This window comes from Terrapene carolina, unplaced genomic scaffold, assembly GCF_002925995.2.
Source record: "Terrapene carolina triunguis isolate 2854851 unplaced genomic scaffold, T_m_triunguis-2.0 Scaffold558, whole genome shotgun sequence".
In the NCBI taxonomy this organism is placed as follows: domain Eukaryota; kingdom Metazoa; phylum Chordata; order Testudines; family Emydidae; genus Terrapene; species Terrapene triunguis.
The window spans coordinates 1,757,486-1,770,910 of record NW_020664909.1 but is presented as its reverse complement, the minus strand read 5'-3'; the positions used below and the strand labels follow the sequence as shown (position 1 = coordinate 1,770,910).

The following is a 13,425-nucleotide window of genomic DNA, read 5'->3' as shown; positions in this document are numbered from 1 at the left end:
GGCCAGTGGGGGCCGCGATCGGCCGAACCTGCCGCGTCAGCAGGTAAATAAACTGGCCCAGCCCGCCAGGGTGCTTACCCTGGCGAGCCGCGTGCCAAACGTTGCCGACCCCTGGCCTACAGTGAGAAATTCATAGAGTGTAAAATTGTGCAGGGAATCGGAGTATATCTGCATTATGAGGCATTGTCTCCTGCATTGAGGGCAGGGTCTAGAGAAAATACTGCTTCTGTGTCGTCTGTACCATGTATTCCAACCCTAGCTTTACAAAATCTTTCTCCAGTAATTCCTTGGGTTGTGTGCAACAGTCAAGCCCTATGGATAGGACTGATCCATTTCCATTTTTTGTTCGATGCCAACACATTCTCCTAGACAGTTTTGGTCTAATAGAGCTATGAGAAAGTGACACTTTAAATATTTCTTATTACTATGCAGAATTTTCAGAACTGTAATTTCAGGGTTAAATTCTATCTCATTCAGCCAGAGCTGTGTAGAGCCAGCCTCAGGTTAGTTTTTCTTCTTGACATTTTGAAGGCAGGTACATGGAGCTCATTACAAAGCACTACTTCTTTTTCAGTGGATCATGCAGAGACACTGTGTTCCTTCTGTCCTTATTGTACAAGGGAAAAATGAAGGTAGTAAATTAACTAATTATTCTTTATGCTTCTACAGCACTTTCCCCCAAGGGTCCCGTAGCCTTTTACAAATATTAATTAAGCTTCAAACCACCTCAGTAAGGTAGGTGTCAAGAGCCCAAGCGCTGGCAGACCGGTTCAGTGGTTAGAACCAGACTGGGGGTGGCCAGGAACCAGAGCTGGAGCCGGAGGCTAGTGGTCGGAGCCAGGAAGCAGAGCCAAGGATCAGAGCCGGACTCAGGAGCCAGGACCCAGAGCCAAGGGTCAGGAAAGGGACACAGGGCTGAGGTAGGGCAGGAACAAGTCAGGAGCAAGGCTGGAGCATGAGCAATCACAGCAGCGGGCAAACCATTGAGCAACCAGCAACCTGCTACTGCTGCTGGCTCCCTTCAGCCAATCAGGCGGGTTGCCAGTCAGGCAGTCCTACCACAACCCAGCCATAGGTGCTGGAGTAGGGGTGCCTGGTGTGTGGTGCACCCCGTGGCTTGAAGTGATTTCCATCAAATACATCATATACATTCCAGGGTATACAGTTTGGTTCAATGGCTCTCAGCATCCCCACTATACAAATTGTTCCAGTGCCCCTGAACCCAGCTGAGCTCATTTATCTGCCTGGAGGCGGGGCTGACTAGTCCTCAGGCTCAGCTGACGATGCTCTGTCCTGACAGTAGAGTGTTACTGGGTCCTTTTTTCAAATGGGCAAACTGAGGCAGAAAGAGGTTTAGTGACTTGCCAAAGATCCCAGCAAGTCAATATTAGAGCTAGGAGTAAAATCTAGGAATCTTTACCCCCGACACCGAATACAACCACTAGACAGCCCTTCCCACAGATCTGCATTTAGCTGCACTACAAGTGTACTGTCTGGAGCCACCTCCTCTGAATGTATGCAAGAGGTATTTATACAGAATGCAAAGAATATGTGCAACATAAATGAATGCCTTTAATATACCTTCAACAATTGTAAAATCTGAAACTGCCAAGCAGTTAGTGTTTTACCTTCTCTAAAATAATGTAAAACTTATATAGAGATAGATTGTCTTCAATTATGCAGGCACTCTTTAGAAGATGACAGAGAAGGAGCCAGCCTTGATTGCTCCAATGGCCTGATAATAATGCTCTGCATTACTTAATGAGACCTGCTGTTGATTTCTTGTGTCGTGTTCCACTGGCTGGAGGGGGCATCTCTTACAACTTAACAGCAACCCTTCCACAAGAGCAAACTGGGTGGGATTTATAAAATGGGAGAGAATTAGGATTCATGAGCTCAACCTCAGGGAAAATTTTTAAGGACTGTTCCCTCTATAATTAGGCTATGTGTTCCTCTACGTAGACTGACTAGCAATCAGGTGAACGTAGTTATAATGGGGGGATTAATGCTCTAGTTTTTCCCTAGAGATGTAGGCTCAAGTTCTATGTTACAAACTGACAGAGTTGGGTCATCTCAGTCTGAACTTGAAATGTCTGCTGGTCCACAGAAAAAAAACTATTAAATAATTTTGCTGACTCCGCTCCTGAGCAGTCAAACAGCATGGGGTGTTGCTGCTGAGGCTTGATGTGCACTGGCACAGCTATGTAGGAAGAACTGCAGAGCAACTGACTGCGCTACTTTTGTGTCCATCCAATTGGTTTTAATCTGTCACTTTTCACGAGTACAAATAAATTACGTATTCACCCCCCTGTCCAAGTGGGATTTCCCCTCCTAATTATTGATATAGTTAATGGTAGAGTTTAATTTTGAAACCTAAAGATATGTTGCGTTTTGCTTATTTTGGGGATAGCAGTAGAATGACTTTTGCAGTAACTGACTGAAACTGAAGTGGTAGCTAGTTCTGTTTCATTCAGAATCTAATACCATCCTCATCAGCAGGATATCTGAGCCCCACTTTACTTGCATAAGCAGCTACAGCACATGTTTATGTTCCAAACTGGGAATGCAAACAGCTGATCTTGGCATCGCACTCCTGCAGACCCAACAAAAGGTACCAAACCTTAAAATGATTTCACAAGGTGACACCAACACCAGTGGAGTCCCCTGTGTAGTGAGTGACTCTGATTAACAATTTACAAGCCAAATGCTTGTTCCTCTTTCATTTGGGGATCACCACTCATAATGGCTTTCGGCAAAAGAGCAAGCACTGCCCTTTTCATCCCTTAATTCTACTCCACCAAACAAGGGATGTGAAAATAAGTAACATTTTCTGCCTGTTTTACTTTGATAAGTTATCTTATTGGATGGAACTACTCATGTAACTAAGACAAACACATGTGGCCTAACATATCCAGTTTTCATTGTACTATGCACATTATTTTTCAAGCTGTTGAACTTCATAGAGAGATCTTCCCAAATATTTATCATCCAAAGGTCTATTGTTGGGAGTATCTTGCATTTTTTCCTCTCTTGGTTATGCATTCTCTCTCATGTAGCGTTGTTTGTGGTATACTGTGGTAAAGTAAAATGTAATGGCACGCTAAATATGGATTTTTTTAAAATAGTGTTCATTGTGTGCGTAAGAGAGTTTTCACACTGTTCTTACTTTCTGTGTAAGTGACCAGCCATGGGGCCAGCAATAAACGACTCTTAGAAAAGGTGGCTTTGAATAAAAGTTGGAAAAAATGAATTAGAAAGGTTACTTTAAAATGTTTGCTTAGAGCAGGGGATTGTCTGTTGGAGTTGGTCTTCAATCCATATTTCTCTGTATATAAAATGCATAGATATGCACAAATACATCTCCTATTTGCAGTAGGAAAGAGAGTGGAACTCAGTAGAGTCATTATACTTAGATTTAATTTTTTAGTCCTGGTGCAGGTTACCTGAAGCTGGTGACATTTAGTATATATAACTGAAGATGAAATATTTGCCTGAGGAATGAATGAAAAAAATACATAATATAAAATGAATTTTAACTGCCTTTTCCTGTATAATTATGGCCATATCATGCAAATGTGAATGTTACTGAAAAATATTTTTAATAAAACAAAGTAATCTTAGAATGAAATGTACCGTTAAATCAGCACTGCATGTACAGTATTACACTCCCTCGGCAGCTGGCATTGAAGTCTACAGCTACACTGTTCTTAGAAAGGCCACTTCAGCAGTTTTGGCATTGCTGCCAATCCTTTTCTAGGCTTTTCAGCTCCTCTATTTAACTTGTGGACTTTATTTAGCATACTGAGAGATTAAATGTACATTCTGAACTCATAGTAATTGTTATAGTAAATGTTATAGTAATTTCCCCCTACTACTGTCTTCCTTCTGGACTTTTCTGAGCTAATCCCTTGTAGGAGCAAGGATCTATCTGTGAACCTGCTATAGAACATCTGTTGCCATGGAAAGAAATAGATCTCCAACCTTAATACTCATTTTCAGTTTACTGCTCTAGTTTGTCAGTAGTCTGGAAGCTGTAAACAGTTATGTTTAATTTTGAATATAATGCAGGACATGGTCCAGTAAAAGTCATCACTTTTCGTATACAGCTGAAAGTGGATATGTAAGGTATAGATAATGATCTTTAACCTGAAAATGTATAAACTGATGCAACAGAACTGGGATGTTTCTTTGCATGGCAAATCAAATGGTTCAAATACTGTGACTTGGTCATTTTAATTCTCTTCTTTGTCATCTTTTTTTTATTTTCTTAAATAAAGATTTCATTGTTATTCTCCCTCCTCACCCAACAAAGCCTAAGGGACATTTTAAAAAATTCTCTCCTCTAAGAGAATCAAAGGGGCAAATCATGACATGCCCTCCCTGCAGCCAGTCCTTTGTGTTGTGTGAGTGGCTGGACAATGGGTATCCATGCGGTAGAACTCCCTAATTTGCCTGTAGGTGAGGGTTAGGGGTAGGATGGGAGCATGGCCAGAGCATCTGCATATGGGGCAACAGTGGGGCTGCATCTGAGGTACCATGTGGTACCTGCAAAGCTCAGGTGGGCACTGGCTACTACATGTGGTGGTTACAGATTACAGTTTCATTCTTGTGCTTTTTGCATGCTATAATCTGAGCACACAGCCCATTTACTCAAGTTGTGCCATTTTCCCCAGGAGTTGGCTCTAAGGGCAAAATTCATCCCACACAGGGAGGACTCTCTGTTCTCTTTCTGCCACAGTAGTAGGTTCTTCACCAATTCTGAATAATCTGTTACAGAGGTGAGTATTGGGGCATATGTTGATGGAGGGACCACTAGACCCACGTCTAAGTGGATACAGTGTCCAGGAATCTGTGCTTGGAGGACAGAGGAGTAGCAGTCAATATTCCAGCCCATAAATTGTAATAGAAGTCACAAAGAGGCTGTGTTAGCCCCTGTAGCCTGCCCATGACTGCAGGTGGCTGTCCCCAGCCTCTCCTTGGATAGAAACACAAAGCGAGGTGCTTTTGGGAGAGTAAGGGTGAATTTCCCCATATGGGGATAATATTTTCTAATGCACAGTTGAAATGCAGTGTCGGAGATGCTTGTGTTCACTCCAACAATGTCCCAGACTGAGAAAGAGCACACAGGCTGTAGACTCAATTGTTTTTCTCAGAGCAGAATATCTGTTGTTCTACGCTGAGATGTCACTAAGATGTTATTTGTCTGGTGCACAAAGGGTGAAATCCAGCGGGCGACCCCATGGACAAGTTTTTTCTTTTTTTCTGTCGCATTGTGAGAGATGGATTTGTAAAAGCAGGTCAGACGAAGCTTGGGGCTGTGTGGCTTGTTGTGAGTATCAACTCTGATTTTTCTTCCTCCCTGTCACCAGTAAAATGAGGCGGGAAAATAGATTCTTCAGCAGAAAATGAAATGATGTGGTGAGTTCTTTGCTTAACTCCAGTTTTGAATTTTTTTGTTGTCCTTGTTGGCTATCTAATAGCCAGCCCGTCATTCTCCTTTTGCATACGTGAGAGCACCATCTCCATTATCATTCCTCCTGTAATAGTGCCCGCTGAGAGTCACGATAATCAGCATGAAACAGTGTTGAAATGAGTTAATTTGCAAGCACAGCATGCCTGCATAAAACATGAAATGCAGCATGATTATTCCAGGGGAAATCTGTGTCCAGTTCTTGAGATGACTTAATGAAGAATCCTAGACTGTAAGCTGGGTGAGGGCAAGGACTGCCATTTTCTCTATACCGAGACTAGCACAATGGGGCTCCAACCTGGTTCCCCTCAAGTTGCTGCCACAGAATAAATGCTTATTAATGAGAGCAACTGAATTGCAGCTAATTAGACAGTGATTTAGTTTTGAATATATTTTGGCCTCTTTTCCCTCTTCCATTGCAGCCCTCTCCTCTCCCATCGCATTACTTTCCCTTTGACTGAGGGACGCTATGCACAGTGCCCTCTTCATCCTGATCACCAGCCAAAGGGAGTCACTTGGGAAAATTGTCACATACTCTGGCCCCACCTCAGAGCCTGAGTAGTGATTCCAGTCCCTTTTGGCTCAGGGACAGCAGGACTGAACGGAATACCCCAGCTCCAGTTGCTGTTTGGTTACATTGGGAGGTGCTCGGTGTAGGCAAGCATATTAGCATCAGTACTGGTTATCTGAATATGGTTGAATAATTCCAGCTGATACGCGTGTTGTTTGGATTTGGTCACCCATCTGTTTACTCTGTCGGCAGCAGAATTATTATTTTACCTCAGTTTTTAGCACTGGTGTGATGGCCACTGGAACACTGTGTCCAGTTCTGCTGCTCACAATTCAGGAAGGATGTTGTTAAATTGGAGTGTTCATAGAAGAGCCACAAGAATGACTAAAGGATTAGAAAACAAGTTGTATAGGGATAGACTCAAGGAGCTTGATCTAGTTAGTTTAATACAGTGGTTCTCAACCTTTCCAGACTACTGTACCCCTTTCAGGAATCGGATTTATCTTGTGTACCCCCCAAGATTCACCTCACTTAAAAACTACTTGCTTACAAAATCAGACATAAAAATACAAAAGTGTTGCAGCGCACTGTTACTGACAAATTGCTTATGTTCTCATTTTGTCTGTGAAATTTTAGTTTGTATTGATTTTGCTAGTGCTTTTTAAGTAGCCTGTTGTAAAACTAGGCAAATCTGTAGATGAGTTGATGTATCCTCTGGAAGACCTCTGCGTACCCCCACAGGTACATGTACCCCTGGTTGAGAACCACTGGTTTAATAAAGAGAAGGTTAAGGGATGACTTAATTACTGTCTATATATACCCACATGGGGAACAAATATTTAATATCAGGCTCCTCAATCTAGCAGAGAAAGGTATAATATGATCCAATTGTTGGAAGTTGAAGCTAGACAAATTTAAACTGGAAATGAGGCATAAATTTCTAATGTTGAGAGTAATTAGCCATTGCAGGGCCGGCTCTGGCTTTTTTGCCGCCCCAGGCGAAAAAGCCTCCGGCCGGAGCCCCAGGGGAGGGCGGCGAGCCCCGGCGGGGGCTCCGCTCTCCCCCCGGCGGCCGGCGGGCGGGGGGCGGCGCGCCGCCCCGCGGCGAGCCCGGCTGTGGCCCCGCTCTCCCCAGCGGCCGGAGCGCCGCGCCGCCCCCCTCCAGGTGCCGCCCCAAGCACAAGCTTGGTGGGCTGGTGCCTGGAGCCGGCCCTGGCCATTGGAATGATTTACCAGGGGTTCTGGTGGATTCTCCATTACTGGCAGTTTTAAAATCAAGATTGGATGTTTTTCTAAAAGATCTGCACTACGAATTATTTTGGGGAAGTTGTCTGGCCTGTGATACAGAAAATCAGACTAGATGGTCACAGTGGTTCACAACGGTTCCTTCTGGCCTTGGAATCTATGAATTGATGAATGTGCCCTTGGAGCTCTGCCTGGATAGCTGGCAGCATATGGGTAATCAACAGACAAGCACTCCTCCGATATTTCTCTCATCTCCGATCCACGTAAAAACAATTCTGTCTACAAAGACTTGTTGCTATTTTTAGTTTATGTTGGTAACTGCTTAATACTATTAAGTCCTTACCTGGTAATGAACTTTAGAAACACATTAGCACTTCTTCTACAGCCCAGCATACAGTATGTTGTCCTCCAATTTCCTCACATTAAAAAATCCTCCAGAAAATCTGAATGATCACCTCCTACTTAGCCCAAATCTACACAATGACAGATTCCTTTAACAGTTATTCGTTAAGATCCATGAACTCTTAGGAAGCACTTTTGTGGAAATGGATGTCAGCCATTATGTCTTTCATTGTGCCAAAAATCAGTCAAATGCTCAGGTCTTGCAAGTACGTTGCTAAATGAAATTGGAAAGAAGGAAACATCAGAGGGTGATTTTATATAAGTTAAGAGAAGTGATCAAGATAGATTCCTTCAGCATGTGAGACTCTGCCAGAATGTAAGCATTATACTTTTATAGCCTAATGTAATATACTATACAAAAGAGTTTAATAGCAGATATATTAGAAAAAGGAGACAGGAATTAATTACAGGAACTGAACTGGACGGCATTGCATAGATGAACTAACTCCATATGAGTGGTAGTGCTCTCCTGTTGCCTTATTATTCTTCCTAAAATAAAGGCCACCAGCCTTCAAATGCATCAACTGAGGTATAGGCTTTTGCAACAAGTTTGCACTGGGGACAGAAAGGAGAACTTCTAGTGGTACAGTGTCAAAAATGTCTGGAGCTTTTGTTCACAATGAAACTTATTGGCTGAGTGTTTTCTAGAATTGACACCTATTTGCGTTTGCTTTTCAGAAAGCCATTGTGGTGTTGCATTGGTGTATACATCCATGTTCCATTAACACATTGTGACATATCCTCATCACATAGTAACACAACCTCCTCATGTTGACTCATGACATTGTATGGTGATGTCATGTGACCTGAAGTGTGTTAGGGGCTCTTTTATTTGTTCTGCCAGCCAGCAGAACAAGGGATGGACCCAGACCGTGTCACACATTTGGGGGCTAGTAACAGCCTTATCAGTCATCCGTATAACATTCATTAGCACCAATGGGGGTACATGAGCAAATCAAAAGCAAAAATAGACTCTAAAGTATTACATTTGAGGATCCTAGAACATTAGCATTGAATGAGTGAGACTTGTAGAGCTGTTTATTAAGGCTAAGGACATAAATAACCACGCACAAGGCTATTGCATTAAACTGCTCTTACACCTTAGTTCAGTTGGTATATCTCCACTAAGATGACTCCATAAGGCCTTCAGGACCAACGAATGGTCTGGGAGTAACAAAATATTGATTTTATTAAGTGTACTGTACTTATAAGGTTTGTAATACTTCAGGTGTGCTAGTATTATTGTTTGAGCATCATTTCACAGTTTGCATTAAAACAAGAACTTAATGTGACTGGAGAATACACAGGAAAGCCTCATAGAGGAAAGCCATTTTTTCACCCTACAGAAGTGTTTAGCTCTAATTAGAAATTCATTGTAATGTTAAGAATTGCAAGGTGCATGCCATGATGCACTGAAACAATTCAGGATTCTTTACTTCATTATGAACAGAGATTCATTTATATCAGACTTCACTATAAACAGATTCCTTTGTTCATCACATTCCTGTGGAAAGGAAATTAGCATTGTACGATTCAGTCACGTCACCCCTCTAGTTGGATAGATTTCTTCCTAACCCTTACTACATATGGCATGTTGTATTCTGTCCATGTTTTTCTTTTAAACATCATAACAGATTAAAGTAGATAAGGAAAACAATTAAAGTACTTTTGCTTTTAAGTTTTATAAGGAAACAATGCGCTACCAGTCTGAAGCATTCTGTTGAAAAGAAAACACCTCTATCATATGACCCCTGTATCCTACCTATAGCTGCCCTGAAGCTGTGCAACTTCTTTGGAAATGTGAGAGAGCCTGAGCACCTTTTTGAGTGACCTTTATTTAAAATGATCCTTGCTGCTTGCAGTGAACCCTATTTTGCATGCTTACTGTCAAGGGAAAGCATATTTTCGGAACCTGCATATACTTAATGCACATAAATATAATATAATCACTAACTACACACACATGCATACATTCACATATATTCTCACATACACACGCTTTTTGCTTACTTTCAGAATGTAAGAGTTTCTTTTCTTGGAGTGCACTTTCTAATACTAAATCTGTAATATTTACTGTGATGTTCATAAATCTGATTTAATCAGACATGGATACTGTATTGCACATGCTGGTGTATTCTTAATTATTTTCCTGTTTACTTCCCATATTAATATGCAAATTGATATTTTATACATCATCAGTCAAATAGCTGAGAATTTGTCCAGACCCCTATTCAGGTCATTAACCCAAAAAAACATTCATGTTAAGGGTAAATAGAGTAGAGGTCTAACAGAAGAATCGTGTCTGGTGCATTAAACAAACGAACAAATTTCTCAATGATGATGATATCATCAAGGTAAAACAAACTTACCTTAGAGCAGGAAAGCTTCCTCTGCTGTATTCTGGACAATTTCCTTCCTCTCATTCACTCCAAAGGGGCAAATCCACTTTCATAAAGAAAATTGTCTATTTAAAGATACAGAATGAAGGAAATTGCTGATTCCTCCTCTGAGCTCCCAATTCACTTGTTTTAGCAAGTTGAGAAGCCTAGTCAGAACAGTAATTCAGAATGATTTTTCTGTTTGTATTCTGTAGGCTGAGTAGCAGCAGCAGAGAGTTATACCCAGAGACGCGAGACAGTGCTGCAAGGGAGAGACAGTGGGAACCATGGCACTGACTTGGACCAAACTCTAAATATAACCCAACCCACTTTCTGTGCGGTTCTCTTCGTACTCTGAAGGCAGATGACCTTGTCAGAAAACTGACCTCACAGGCTGTCACTCTCCACAAAGAGGATCTAATGGGACAGAGCTGCAGTGTAATGGGACAAAAAAGCAAGCAGCTATCTGTTTGTAGCAAACAAGTGTAGGTATGAACTCTATTTTTATGGTAATTACAGTCTAGATCAAGCGATACCGCTCTTTATTTGGTCATTTCAGACACACTCTGCATACAAGTTTAGAACAGGGATAACAGATGGGATATTGCTTTGAATCATTTTGTACCTTCCAGCCTTAAACATTACAGAGCCTTGAAGTAAGATGAGTAGGAAGGGCATGACATTTCTTGTTGCATTCAGACCAATTCTCCAATTTGTCAAGGTTGTTTTTAATTGTAATCCTGCCCTCCAAAAGGCTTGCAACCCCTCCCAGTTTGGTGTGTCTGTAGATTTTATAAGCATACTCTCCTCTCCTTTATCCAAGTTATCAATGAAAATATTGAATAATACCGGACCCAGGGCAGACCCCTGCACAACCCTACCTAAGTATGCCCTCCCAGTTTGACAATGAACTGTTGATAACTATGCTTTGAGTACATTTTTTTTTCAACCAGCTGTACCCTCACCTTGTAGTAATTTCATCTAGACCACATTTCCCTAGTTTGCGTATGAGAATGTCCTGGGGGACTTTGTCAAGAGCCTTTCTAAAATGAAGATATCTACTGCTTCCTCCTTATCCACTAAGTCAGTAAACTTGTCAAAGGAGGAAATGAGGTTGGTTTGGCATGATTTGTTCTTGACAAATCCTTGCTGTCTATTTCTTATAGCCCTACTATACTCCAGGTGCTTACAAATGGGTTGTTTAATAATTTGTTCCTGTATCAAAGTTAGGCTGACTGGTATATAATCCCTCTGGTCCGCTTTGTTCCCCTTTTTAAAGATAGGTATTATTTTTGAGATTGCTTCAGCTAGTTCATATGCATGCCACACTATTCTTAATGGTAAAACAAGCCTCAGAAAGGAAATCAGGGGCATTATAGCCATGAGTGATACTATATGCCTACAAATAAAATAAAATAAAAGAGATTGAATAGCAGTAGAGGCAAGCAAAACAGCAGTATTCTAACTTTGAACAGCAATGCTAGAGTCAAAGATATCATAAAAAACGAAACCTGTTATTAATTAAATGGAATATCTATTAGAACTGTGTATCATAACATCTTTATGGATGGCTCCTGTAGGCCGAAAAGCTAGCTGTAATAAAGGAAATTGGTGTTTGACTTTGAGAGAATATGAAAAATGAATTAGGCTGCCTCCAGACAACTCCTGTTTTCTTCATATACATTCTCAGGGCTGTGGGTTGACTCTCTGATACCTTTATGATGTTATGGTAGCATGTTTCCTTATTCTGATGCCAGATGATATCAGGACTAGCATAGAAAATAATCTATAATCTAGTTTATGGAATGGATTAGCAGGGTTTCTGATTTCTGGTACTGCATTCCTGTGGTATCTTGAGCATGTTTTTAATAAAGAGGCCTGTGCTTGTGGTATATCTCTGCCAGTTGCTTTACTTAGCAGGCTGTTATATATTAGAATTGAATGGGCTGTTAAGACCAAATCCTCTGTTGAAGTGTTGGGGGGAGCTCCTCTAGGTCAGGTTTGAGGTGCATTGGTGGGGCTATGTGAGGGAAGCTTGCACTATCAACACCTATGTATCATGACTTCTGTGTATGGAGAACTTCAGGCTCTAGAGCTGTCAATCCACTACATTTCACCAGCAATAATGTCAGACTTCTCTCCTCTCGCCATCCCTCGCGTCATAATAAAATATAGGAAGGATCATGATTTCAGAAAGTCAGTCATTGCTTCGTTCCCAAACAAACTGAGTTAGAAAAAATCCTTTCTTGTTAATTGTTAATTCTTTTGGTATTTATTACCAATGCCCTTTTCTGCAGATAAATTCTGGGGTAGATGCAAGGTGGCTGTGTAAGTTCTGGAGGTTCCTAAACCTCATAGTCTGAGGCAACCCCTTTAACTATAGAGTTAAACATTAACTCATGCCTATTCAAAGTTCTCTATGGATATTTTGCATTGGTTGTCCACATATTAATCCTTCTAAAAGACCCATTTCTATCTTGCTCCTTATAGTGAATTAAGTTGACTTGTATATAAATTGACTGTAGCTGTTTCCTTTCCTCTAACTTTTGTCTCGTTGTTTGTCTGTAGACTGGGGGCTCCTTGGAATGTTTGGAAAGTACTTATAACGTAGTGAATGCTGGTAATATATGAATATTCACTGTTAAGGGAATTGCCCCATATGGAGGTTCTTTAAAAGTACTAAATAAATGGGGTATGTGGGTGTGGTTAAATATTTCCACAAAGAGGCGTTTTTGAAGCAGAGCACTGTTGTTCAGCTAGATGATTCTTTTCAATTGATTCATCTTCTGAGTAAAATCATAGTCCCTGGACAGTTGTTGTCATTAAAATTCCGTGGCACTTTTCACAAGACTAGAGGTGTTAACCCCTGTCTCCTGTCCAAATTTTAAGGTGGTTATTACATTCGGACTCTCAATTCCCTTGTGATTTCAGTTGGATACAGTGTTCTCTTGCTGTTTTAAACAGTGGGTAGTGTTGCTTGCAATGTTAAATCCAGCGTTGGCAGCATTTGAGTTGTTTGTGAAGTGGTTCTTGTATATGCAAGAATAGAATAGAAGCATCTTGGAATCCATCAGAAAGAAAGGCCCTAAATAAGTGTGAAATATTTATTTTATTGTTGTTTTAATAAGCATCCGAAACACTTTTAAACAGCTGAGATCCTCATTTTCCATGTTACCTCAATAAAGCCAAAGTGACTTTCTGGAAATATATTTTTTTAATTACTTATGAGCTGAAAGAACATGCAAAATTTCAGTACAAAGGTAATTTTTGAGAAATTTAAGCAGCTGGGAGATTTGTAAGAGACGAAAGTGCGTCTGAACCTTCACTATAGTGTCAATTATTTTAACATTGCCATAGGTAACAGGTCTGTTTTGTACATCATGTTAAAATATAAAGGCATCTTGAAGCACCAGTTGTTC

At 41.0% G+C, this 13,425-nt stretch overlaps 1 protein-coding gene across 4 annotated transcripts in view; it reads left to right on the top strand.

Annotated features, from left to right (window-relative positions):
- The window catches only part of CMSS1 (cms1 ribosomal small subunit homolog), a 358,782-nt gene that overhangs the window by 295,321 nt on the left and 50,036 nt on the right, over positions 1-13,425 (top strand). Inside the window, exon 1 of one of the 4 annotated variants that reach the window (XM_026658995.2) lies at positions 10,394-10,495. The exons of 2 other annotated variants lie outside the window; for them this stretch is intronic. The gene's annotated coding sequence lies outside the window, so the exon portion shown is untranslated. Of the gene's footprint in view, positions 1-10,393; positions 10,496-13,425 lie in introns of those variants that run through there. One more of the 4 variants, XM_026658997.2, reaches the window with a different exon arrangement.